This window comes from Nuphar pumila, chromosome 6, assembly GCF_984573655.1.
Source record: "Nuphar pumila chromosome 6, dmNupPumi1.hap1.1, whole genome shotgun sequence".
NCBI lineage: Eukaryota > Viridiplantae > Streptophyta > Magnoliopsida > Nymphaeales > Nymphaeaceae > Nuphar > Nuphar pumila.
Window position 1 is genome coordinate 39,698,166 of NC_143254.1, and position 12,770 is coordinate 39,710,935.

At 41.8% G+C, this 12,770-nt stretch overlaps 1 pseudogene; it reads right to left on the minus strand.

The window, feature by feature from the left end:
• Positions 1 to 12,770, minus strand: part of LOC149834694 (ubiquitin carboxyl-terminal hydrolase 14-like) — a 54,374-nt pseudogene that overhangs the window by 11,174 nt on the left and 30,430 nt on the right.

Consider the following 12,770-nt stretch of genomic DNA (forward strand, 5'->3'; position numbering starts at 1 on the left):
GCGTTGGATAGAAATGATTGGAGGAAAAGGATTCATGTGGAAGACCCAAAATGAATTTCTTTTTTGGTTCATATCGCTGACCCCAATTGTTTTGGGATGAAGGCGTAGTTGTTGTTGTTGTTGTTGTTTGCCTCATCCAGTCAAGTTCCAAATACACAAAGTCAAGTTGAAGAGTCGTCCAGACCTGCTCCTACCAGTGCTCTTGGTCGTACTCATCATATGGTGACTCGGTTCCAAGACGGAACCTTGAGGCCCAAAGTTTATAACTTATCTAAGCACGCTCTATCAGCTGCCTTTCTTGCATCTCTTACTCAAGATAAAGAAAGTGTGTGTTTTGAAGAAGCTATGAATTATCAAAATTGGAAAGCTGCTATGGTAAAAGAAATAGAGGCTTTAAAAAGAAACAAAACATGGACATTGGTGCCATGTTCTAAAGCCAAACATGTTGTTGGCTGTAAGTGAATTTTCAAAAGAAAGAGGAAGGCAAATGGTTCCCTAGAAAGGTACAAAGCCAGGTTGGTAGCCAAAGGCTATAGTCAACAAGAAGGAATCAACTATTTCAAAACTTTTAGTCTTGTAGTCAAACCATCTACATTCCGGGCCATCCTTTTCCATCTCTTATGGATGGAGCGTGAGACAGTTAGACATTCATAATGCTTTTCTTCATGGTTTTATAGATGAAGAAGTCTATATGGATCAACCCCAAGGTTTTAAAGATCAAAGGCATCCTGGATATGTGTGTAAACTTCAAAGAGATTTGTACGGTCTCAAATAAGCTCCTCGAGCTTGGTTCTCCAGACTAAGTTCATTCTTACAAAAATTAGGATTCAAAGCTGCAATGACAGATACTTTACTTTTCATAATGACAAATATATTGTCTATGCTCTCATATATGTTGATGATATCATAATAACAGGAAACTCTACATAATATATCCATCAAATAATTTGCAGGCTTGGAAAGGAGTTCACTTTAAAGGACCTAGGTGAACTACATTTCTTGGGCATCGAAGCTAAGAGAACTACCCAAGGTGCGACTTTGTCTCACAAAAAAAATATTGGAGACCTTCTCAAAAGGACTAATCTCTTAGAAGCCAAATCAACAATCATGCCTATGGTCGTTTCTCCCCACTTGTCCGCCAATATTGGATCACCTTTCAAAGATCCAACTCTCTACAGGAGTATAGTTGGAGCACTCCAATATGCCACTTTGACTAGGTCTGACATCTCATTTGCCGTCAACAGGGTATGTCAATTTATGCGATTCCCCACGGATGAACATTGGAAGGTTGTGAAGCGCATCTTAAGATACCTCAAAGGGACTTTGGATAATGGCTTTTCTATCAAAAGATCTTGTGATATGTCTATTAATACATACTCCGATGCAAACTGGGCAAGAGATCTGGATGATAGGAAATCTACCGGTGGATATGCTATATTCTTGGGACCCAATCTCATATCATGGAGTTCAAAGAAACAACCAACAATATCTTGATCCAGTACTAAGTCCGAACACCGATCTCTAACAAATTTAGTTACAAAAATCACATGGATTAAATATCTCACGAATGATCTTGGAATCTCATTATCTTTTATTCCTGTTGCGTGGTGTGATAACGTTGGTGCAACATGTCTAGCTTCTCATCCAGTCTTTAATAGCAAAAGCAAATATATAGAAGTCGATCTTCATTTCATTAGAGATAAGCTGGCCAAAAAGGAGCTGATTATTAAGTACATCTATTCTCGTGATCAGATAGCTGATGCTCTTACAAAGCCTCTACCTAAGGATCAGCGCATGCTTCTTTCTTCCAAACTCAACGTTACTCAAGGCACATTGAGTTTGAGCAGGGGTGTTAGACAATATCCGGATCAGATCAAGGATCCTCTCAAAACAGAAAAATACACTTTCCTTCCTGAACGCATCAAAGCAAATCTTGCAAATGACAAGATAAGGAAAGAAGTTACAGCTGAAAAGAAGAAATCATAGCATATCTAAAAGATAAAGCAACTGTCAATGAAGGAAGTTTTAATAAAGAGAAGGATATTTTTTTTTATAATTCCAATTGTATCAATCCCTTGATTCAAGGGAAAAATAGTTGTAACTATTGATAAAAGGAAGGGAACCTCTCTCTCTCTCTCGTGTAGGTTGAATCAAAGAGAGAAAGAGAGAATATCTCATGGACGTAGGTTTTGAGTTATAACCGAACCACGTAAATCGATGTGCAGTTTTTCTTTCAAGGTCTTCTGGCATTAGCATGCTCAGCTCAGTCAAGAAGATGCAAAAAGAACTCCAATGCTGAGAGAGGTGGAAAGGAGGGAAGGGGAAAAGACAAGAGAGACAGTGAGGGCAAGAAAAGCAAAATATTCTTAATACTCTAATTAGTGCAAAACAATCAGCACTTAGCAATCAAAAACACATATCTTTTCTCTACATTTTAGGTTTGCATTAGAAAATCTGCAAGTTTAGGTACTCTGTAAAGTTTTGTTGATATTACTGTATGAAATCAAAGCACAGTCCAATGAACAAATGTTTTTCTTGCAGGTGGACTTCTGTTTGTTACCACATGTTGCATCATAGCATGTCATTCGTTGGTGAGTGGTAAAACCTTTTTCCCTTGTAGGACTGCCTATTCATTGGCATTTATTCCTCATCGCTATTATTAATAAGAATAGAGACTTTATCAAGGTTAGTGTTGCAATTTCATGATTTCAAAGCACAAGGATGGAAATTAGAGCTTTGTTTCTTAAATTCTGTCCAAATCTTGTTCTGTTTGTGAGCATTCGTTTTCTCAATTGAACAGAATAGTGAGATTCAACAGTAACATCTCACACCTGTTGAACCAGAGATTGTGTCCAAGAATGGATTTTCAGCAGCACTCATCCAAAATCCACATTTTTACAAACACAAGATCATCCTGAAAAGGTTAAAAGACCATGGATTTTTGGATTGCCGTCTCATCCATATGTTTAAATCCATGATCGAGATATTAGCTTTTTAAATACAATGCCCTCTTCCCCTCATCAGATTAAGGTTAGGTCATGAAACACAACAGAAAATTAATTTTGGGTTTTATCATCCATCATAATGGAAACCATGAACTAAATTTTTCTTTGAGAAAGAATTTATGATGCCGCGTTAACTATGTCACCTGGGTACGGATGCAGGTACAGGCATGGAGAAAACAACACGGCAATTCCAAAAAATGTGGGTATGAGGACACAGTCTCTCTCTCTCTCTCTCTCTCTCTATATATATATATATATATATATATATATATATTCAAAATAAACTAAATATAATCTAAATATATATGTTATACCTAAAATGTATATTATATATTGAAAATATAAAGTTATAAATTGAATACAAACTTGTATGTCTGGAGGGTAAAATGGTGTGTACATGTGTCAACGCGGGGACATGCATGTCGACACAGGTCCGGAGAGAAAAATGGCGTGTCCAGTTGCCATAGCCTGCTAATGACCACTTTAACTCAAGTAGACTGTTGCAACTAGTGGTGGGCATCGATTCGAGCATCCCAAGGACCGGGCCAGCCCACGGCCCGTGTATATATATATATATATATATATATATATATATATATATATATATATATATATATATATATATATATATATAACATAATATACATAATAGATAATATAATACATTATATAAATAATAAACATTGTATTTATATAATAGGCCCGGCCTGATTAGGCCCACAAGGCTAATGGGTGGGTCGTGGGCGAGCCCGAACTGGGCCTTTGGCCCAAGTCATCATTGACTACCAGGGTTGGCCTAGTCCATTATCGGGTCGGGTGGGGCCAACTCGTTGCCTATGAGAAAAGAAGGAAGAGGATAGGCACAAGGAGTTACGTGGTTCGGCTGTTACAGTCTGCATCCACGATCAACAATCTCTTTCTCACGTTATATTATCATGTGAATGCCTTGTACATTTTATAGAGCCATTGACATATTTTTCAACTCTATTTTTGCTGAGACAAGAGTTTACATATTTCTCTTGATTTCTTGTTGTACAATAGGCTTTAGCTTTGCCTAGGGTCTCTCCTATGTATCTGTGAGGATCAACATGAATATTGGTCTTGCTATTATCTACATGGAAAGACTAGCTATTAGCATGATCTGCTTTGTTGGCTTCACCTTGATCTGTGGAGTGTCGGTTATTACCCCCGTCAAGCTTGGTGTGGGGTGAAGATACAAGCCAAGCTTGATGCGTAGAGGATCAAAGTTGGCCTTGGTCAAGGGCTTCGTGAGAATATCGGCAACCTGGCAATCAGAGGACACAAATCGAGTTTCAAGTTGTTGCTAGGCGACTTTTTCATGGACAAAATGATAGTCCACCTCGATGTGTTTGTTGCGCTGATGGAAGACTGGGTTGACTGTCATATCCAAGGTGGACATATTATCGCAAAAAATGATAGGAGCCTACTGGAGAAAAATGCCGAGATCCTGCAAAAGGTAGGAGATCCAGATTAGTTCAGCGGTAGTGGAGGCAAGGGCGCGATATTCTGCTTTAGTACTAGAATGGGAGACAGTTGGCTACTTTTTCATGCATCAAGAAATACAATTTCCGCCAAAGTATAGGCAAAACCCTGTGGTGGATCGGCGAGTAGTAGAGCATCTGGCCCAATCAGCATCGGAGAATCCATAGAGAGAGGTGGGATTATTAGCAAAAAGGCGAATCCCATAAGATATGGTTCCTTTGATGTATCTTAAAATGCATTTCAGCAACTGAAAATGGTATTGAGTGGGGGAATTCATATATTGACATATGAAATTGACACTGTAAGCAAGATCAGGCTGGATGAAGGTGAGGTATTGTAAGTTGCCTGTGAGACTTTGATAATAATGAACATCCTCAAAGGGTGGGTCATGAGCTGGTGGTTGGGGCCGAGAAACCATGGGCATAGTGAGAGGCTGTAATCAGCCATGTGAGCCTTGTGGAGTAGTTCACGAACATAGTGGCTTTGATCAAGAAATAGGCCGTGTGAAAAAGGTCGAACCTGTATGCCGAGGAAATGATGTAAAGTGCCCAAATCCTTCATAGCAGATTCCTTGTTGAGTTGAGAGATGACTTGATTTAAATAAGAAAGAGGGAACCCAATGATTATGATGTCATCGACATAAAGTATTAGATATATGCTATGTCACATGGGTGCGGGTGCGGGTGCGGGTGCGACACGGGTGCGGCGCAATTCCAAAAAATTTGGACACGGGGACTCGGCTATATATATATATATTAAAAAATATATATTATAAATATATATATTTTAAATATTATAATTATATATATATAACAATAAATTAACACATAAAGATTGTAAATTTTAAAGCAAAAAAAAAGCAATTCTTAACAACACAAACTTACCAAAATATAACACATAAAGAAGCTTGTGAGTGTGATAAACAACAAAACTTATCATAAATCTGCCTCATCGTCTGAATTAGAAGGAATAACAGGATCGATGTAGTCCATGTTGAGAGTATGTAAATTATGTTCTCCCTCCAAGTCAAAATCTTCTGGATTTACATCCCAATTCTTGGATGGTCCACAACTGCATCAAAAAATCACTATATTAGTATCTAACTTAAAACTTTGAATACAAATATGAAATATTTAAATACAAACTTTGAATACAAAGAAAAAAAAGTACCTATACTCTTCTTTGGTGCGGCGAGAAATTAATCGTAGATTTAAGTGAACATATACCAAATCCTCTGCTCTTTTACTAGTGAGTTTGTTTCTTTTAATGTTGTGAATTTGAGCATATGTACTCCAATTTCTTTCACAACAAGATGATGTAGCAGGTTGAGATAACAACTTCATTGCAAGACGTTGCAGATTTAGTGTCTCTGATCCATATGTTACCCACCAATTAAGGGGATCTTCCTCGTCCCTTGCCACAAGTGCTGCTAAAGAATCAAATCTTCCAGTAGAAAACTTGCCAAACTCACTATTTACAACCTTAAACATGTGAGGATCATTAAAAACTCTTCCCAAATATATCATTCTATTTCTTGATATCTCAGGATCTTCATTTGGAGAAACACGACCAACACCTGCTGTCAACCATTTTTTTGCATAGTATTTTGGATTGAGAGAGTGTGCCATGCAATGCAAAGGTGTATTGCTTTTATCTCATCTTCTCACTAAAACTGAATGTACATGATTGTAAAATTCTGAATCATCAAGTGCAATATCTTTCTTCTCATGTTTAAAAATGATACTTTGAACTTTTTCAATCATATTGTCCCACATTTCATAAATTCTATGAAGCATGGGTACATCTCTGTCAACTTCTCTCAGCATTTCCCAAATAAGCTCTGTAAATTCAACAAAATATGTAATTTTATCCCACCAAAAATCATCACAGATGCATTTTTTGATAGCTTGAGCCTTGACATCATCTTCAGTACGGTAAAAATCCCAATCTTGATCAGCCACCATCATCATCAATGCATTCTTGAGTTGCTTAATTCTTTTTATCATAACAATTAGAGAAGCAAAACGAGTTTCAGCAACTTTCAGTAACTTGAGATCAGAATGCCTATTAAATATAGAAAGGGCATGATGATGGTTTACAACAAAATTTCTAATATTTCGAACATCATGCTCTATTTCCTCAATCCATAAGCACATTTCATGTGCATGTGCATCATCTTTTGATGGATTGCATATACTCTTAAGTGCCAAATTTAAACTGTGTGCTGCACAAGGAGTCCAAAAAATATGTGAATATGTATCTTCACTTGCCAAATTCATTCCTGCACGACTGCAAACTGGAGCATTGTCAGTAATGATTTGCACCACACTTTCTTCACCCACTTCTTTTATCACTTCAACAAATAATCTCTTTAAATATTCAGCATCTTTATACTCTCCAGATGCATCAACAGTCTTCAAAAAGATTGGCCCATTTAGTGAGTAAGCAATGAAGTTTATCAGTGGTCGCCTTTGTATATCAGTCCACCCATCAGAAACAATCGACACTCCATGTCGTTTCCATGCAAATTTTTGGGTCTCTAGCAAGTCTTCAATTCTATTTTTTTCCTCTGCAAGAATGATTGTTCTTAGTTTTTCTGAACTAGGAGGCACATAACCACTCAAATTGCAATTAGCCAAAGATGTAATCATATCTTTCCAGTATGGACTTCTAGCTACATTAAAAGGAATTGAGCTTGAGTAAAAGAACCGACCAATCTTTTTATCAATTTCTGCTCTTGCCATGTTTTTGAATGACGCTTGTATTGTTTTATTGCTTTCCATCTTTCTTTTCTTTAAAAGCTCTTCTTGTGTATCACTAGCGGTAGGAAAAGACAAATTAATCGAATCGCTTTTCATCTCTGCAATTTTCTTCTTTTCAGCTTCCTCTTGTTCTTTTTTTAATTGCTTTAACATGTCTTTGTCAACCCCAGAACATGCCCTAATTCCTTGACCACGAATGTGCAAAAGATGTGCTTTCACACGCGTATAAGAACCTGTGAAAACAGTCTTACATAGATTACAATGAAACTGCACATTCCCACCACCACCACTACTAGCTTTTATCCCTTTTGTCACAAGCCTCCAAAGTGGTTGAGAAACATCTAATTCAGGGTTAGAACTTGAACCAAATGTATTGACACTACCGCTAGAACTCGCCATTATATCTGAAAAGTGAAAACTGAAAAGAAAATAATTAAATAAGTAAATAAAATAAAGTTAATAAAACAGGGAATATTGGAGGGGCCGAGCCCCTCTTCTGCGAGCAGAGGGTGCAGGGAGGGGGGCCGAGCCCCTCCTCAAGGAGCAGAGGGTGCAGGGAGGGGCCGAGCCCCTCCCCTGCGAGCAGAGGGTGCAGGGAGGGGGGCCGAGCCCCTCTTCTGCGTGCAAAGGGTGCAGGGAGGTCCTCTGCGAGCAGAGGGTGCAGGGAGGGGCCGAGCCCCTCCCCTGCGAGCAGAGGGTGCAGGGAGGGGCCGAGCCCCTCCCCTGCGAGCAGAGGGTGCAGGGAGGGGGGTCGAGCCCCTCCTCTGCGAGCAGAGGGTGCAGGGAGGGGGGCCGAGCCCCTCCTCTGCGAGCAGAGGGTGCAGGGAGGGGGGCCGAGCCCCTCCCCTGCGAACCGAGGGTGCAGGGAGGGGGGCCGAGCCCCTCCTCTGCGAGCAGAGGGTGCAGGGAGGGGCCGAGCCCCTCCCCTGCGAGCAGAGGGTGCAGGAAGGGGGGCCGAGCCCCTCTTCTGCGTGCAAAGGGTGCAGGGAGGGGGGCCGAGCCCCTCTTCTGCGTGCAAAGGGTGCAGGGAGGGGGGCCGAGCCCCTCCTCTGCCAGCAGAGGGTGCAGGGAGGAGCCGAGCCCCTCCCCTGCGAGCAGAGGGTGCAGGAAGGGGGGCCGAGCCCCTCTTCTACGTGCAAAGGGTGCAGGGAGGGGGGCCGAGCCCCTCCTCTGCCAGCAGAGGGTGCAGGGAGGGGCCGAGCCCCTCCCCTGCGAGCAGAGGGTGCAGGGAGGGGCCGAGCCCCTCCCCTGCGAGCAGAGGGTGCAGGGAGGGGGGCCGAGCCCCTCCCCTGCGAGCAGAGGGTGCAGGGAGGGGCCGAGCCCCTCCCCTGCGAGCAGAGGGTGCAGGGAGGGGGGCCGAGCCCCTCCTCTGCGAGCAGAGGGTGCAGGGAGGGAGGCTACGAGCAGGGTCGACATACCTGACGGAGGGGGAGACGGTGGCTGCCTGTCGCCGGAGTTCGGATCGCCGGCGTGGTTGCAGGAGAAAGCTGCAGGGGCTGAGGGGGAGAGGCAAAATCAAGAGGGTAAGCCCCTCTCCCTGTCGATAAACCCCTTTTAGGGTTCGGCTGCCAAAAAAAATTTGGATCTGGGTCGGGTTTGGACCCGACCCGACCCGGATCCAAAACAAAATTTAAAACTCGAACTGGACAATTTTGGACTCGGTCAAAGTTGACCGAGTCCAAAATGTGGTCGGACTCGGCCCGGACTCGTTGACCGAGTCCGACTCGGAGTTGACCGAGTCCGGGCCGAGTCCAAAGCCGCACCCGAGTCCGCACCCGAGTCCGTGCGTGTCGATGCGGGTGCGGCAACCCTTTAGCCGAGTCCGTGTGACATAGGATATATGCCATAGTGGAGGTGTGGCAAACAAAGAGGGATGAATAAGCAGTACTACAGAAAAACCCCAGGGTCAAAAGGAAAGAGTTGAAGTGATAAAAGTAGGAGCAACTGGATTGTCGAAGCCCATAAAGGGCCTTTTGAGCTTGCAAACATGATTAGAGCGCAATGGATCCTGGAACCCAAATGATTGGTCCATGTAGACAGGTTTAGTTAACGTCCCATGTAGGAAGGCATTTTTTATATCCATCTGACGTAAAGCCCACCATTTTGATAAGGCGATAGAAATGACAAGTCAAATTGTAGTGGGTTTGATCACTGGGGAGAAAGTCTCTAAAAAATCAATGTCAGGTATTTGGGTGAAGCCCTTGGCAACAAGACGAGCCTTGCAGCGTTCTAGAGAACCATCAGCCTTAAGTTTCATTTTAAAAACCCATTTTTTGCCAACTATGTTCATGGATGGGTGAAAAGGAACAAGCTCCCAGGTGCCGGTATCATGAAGTGTTGTGATTTCTTCTTGTATGACTTGAAGCCAAAGTGGGTCACTAAGAGCGGCCTTGACGGATTTGGGTTCGGACGAGACTTCTTGATGGGTAAGAATGTATTTGGGGTTAGGTTTAACAATGCTATCTTTGGATCGAGTGACCATAGTGTGAGAATTAGGAGGGCAAGATGGGAGGTCATTAGGAGATAAAGTTGACTCGATAGGATCATGCGTAGGCAAAGGTGGGTTCAATGCCGAGATAGGAGGAGAATGGGTGTTGGCAGCCAGTTCAAGGGGAGCAACGGTGGTGTCGACAGGAGTACTTAGATGTTGAGCATCAAGTTGAGCAACAGGGGTTGGGACTTTAGGTGGATCACCTTGCACATTTATCCATTCATCAAATGTGCCAAGTATGGCTGCACTAGGGTTACTAGCATGTGCTTGTACAAATGGCAATTATGTTTCATTAAATAGCACACGTCGGCTAACGTAAATACGTCTAGTTGGCAAATGAAGGCAATGATATCCATTATGGATGTTGCTATAGCCCACAAATATGCACAGGAGAGATCGCGGATCGAACTTGTGACGAGCATAATCACGTAAATGCGGGTAGCATCTGGCTCCAAAAATGCGCAGATAATGATATTGAGGAGGCTTAGAAAATAAACATTCATAGGGGGAAAGCATGCCAAGAGTAGAGGTTGGTAACGAGTTAATCAACCAAGTAGTAGTAAGAAAAGCTTCAACCCAATATTGTAAAGGCACATTAGCATAAAAAATCATGCTTAGACCCAATTCTACAATGTGGTTGTGTCTGCGTTCTACCCGAGCATTTTGTTCAGGCGTTCTAGGGCAAGACATCTGATGGATGATGCCATGTTGCCGCAAATAATCTTTAAAATTTTATGGAGATAAATTCTCCTTCCCCGTCGGAATGAAAAACTTTTAAGTTCTTTTGGAATTGGTTTTGAATCATAACATGAAACTCTTTGAACTTCTCAAAAAATTCAGATTTGGTCTTTAGGGGGTAAAGCCAAATGAACCGAGAATGATCATCAATCAATGCAACATAGTACTTAAAACCTTGAACAAATGCGATGGGGGCGGGTCCCCACAAGTTACAATGAATTTTATTGAAGGGGGCACAAGCATGTGACAAAGATATCTCAAAAGGCAGGCGACTTGATTTTGCAAGAGCATAACTTGAGCATAAACCAGAACCTTTATTTGATGAACCAGAAATAAAGCCATGCTTAAGTAAAAACTGAACAATGTCTATATTAGAGTGGCCAAGACGTCGGTGCCATGTGTCGAAATCCACCCTATTCTATCAATTAGAAAAAAGAGCTTGTTTCTCGCCAAGAGAGTCATGTTGAAGCACATATAAGTCTCCCTGTCTATGCCCGGTCGCCATCAACCTCTGAGTGTTCCTGTCCTTTATACAAAAATCATGGGCAGAAAACTCAAAAAGCAAATCTTTATCAGACGTCAGCTAACTTACCGATATTAAGTTCTTTTTTATATCTGGAACGACCAGGACATTATTAAGATCAAGAGGTCCATGATTGGTGGCAATCAAAGCTAATCCAATATGAGTTATCTTACATCGTTGCCCATTTCCAACCATTATCTTGTTGGATCCATGATAAGGAGCTAGGGGATGGAGGTTATCTGAATTTGAGGTTATGTGCAAGCTTGCTCCCGTATCAGGAAACCACACTAAGTCTTGGGTGTTGGCAATAGACATGGCAGTGAGGGCCTGGGGTGCGTCTTCCTGCTTGATAAGCATGGTTGAACATGTGGTAACATTTAAGAGCAGAATGATTTGGTTTGAAACATATTTGACAAACAACCTTTTGGTGATTTTTGGCGATTTTTGTCGTTATTATTCTGCTTGTTGTTATTGTTGTTATTGCCCTTCCCTTGAGTTTGTGGCCAATACGACTGATTCCTGTATTGACTAAATCCATGACCTCTAGAGAAAAAATTGCCTCCACCCCGTCCATGATAATTGGATCCTCCTCTACCTTATTTTTGCGCATAGAAGGCGGTATTCTAATTCAGAGTAGATGATTGATCGAAAGGATTCAACGACTTTTGAGTTTCATGCCCTTAAAGTAGAGCAACAAGTTGAGCATATGTTGGCACCGACAGTTTAAGCATGGTTGTAATAAATGGCTCGTACTCATATCCAAGGCCATTGAGTAGAGAGAACACCATGTGTTTGTTCGATTGAGGTTTACCGATTGTGGTGATTTCATCACATATACCTTTGAAGGATGAGATATACTCGACCATAGATTGGCTATTTTTTCTGTGAGTCTGCATTTTCTGAATAAGAAGATATTCCCATTCCTGGGAATCCAAGGCAAAGTGATCTTTAAGAGTTCTCCACACTTGAGCAACAGATTGTAAACCAATAACGAATCCCAGCACTTCCTCTGACAGAGTACCGGTTATCCATGCTTTGAGCAGGCGGTCTGGCTTCCACCATGCTACATAATCAGGATTTTCATCTTGGGTGTTGTCACTGCTCGAGATGAGTTGTGGAGGTGTTGTCACAGTGTCGTCAATGAAACCTTGCAGAGCCTGGGACTCAATGAGACCCATAACTTGGGTGCGCCACAACAAATAGTTTGTGTGAGAGAGTTTAATGGACACAAAATTTGCCACATTGAGGGTGGCAGAATAGGGATATTTTGAAGCAGTAGGAGAATTGGTAGTTGACGCAACCATGACAAGAACAAAGGTAATGTCTATCCAGGCTTTGATACCATATGAGAAAAGAAGGAAGAGGATAGGCACAAGGAGTTACGTGGTTCGGCTGTTACAGTCTACATCCATGATCAACAATCTCTTTCTCACGTTATATTATCATGTGAACGCCTTGTACATTTTATAGAGCCATTGACATATTTTTCAACTCTATTTTTGCTGAGATAAGAGTTTACATATTTCTCTTGATTTCTTTTTGTACAATAGGCTTTAGCTTTGACTAGAATCTCTCCTGTGTATCTGTGAGGATCAACATGAATATTGGTCTTGCTATTATCTGCATGGGAAGGCCAGCTATTAGCGTGATCTGCTTTGTTGGCTTCACCGTGATCTGTGGAGTGTCGGTTATTATTGTCCACCCCTACTTGCAACCTAGGTTTATTTTCCTTCAAACTCTAGTTGCAG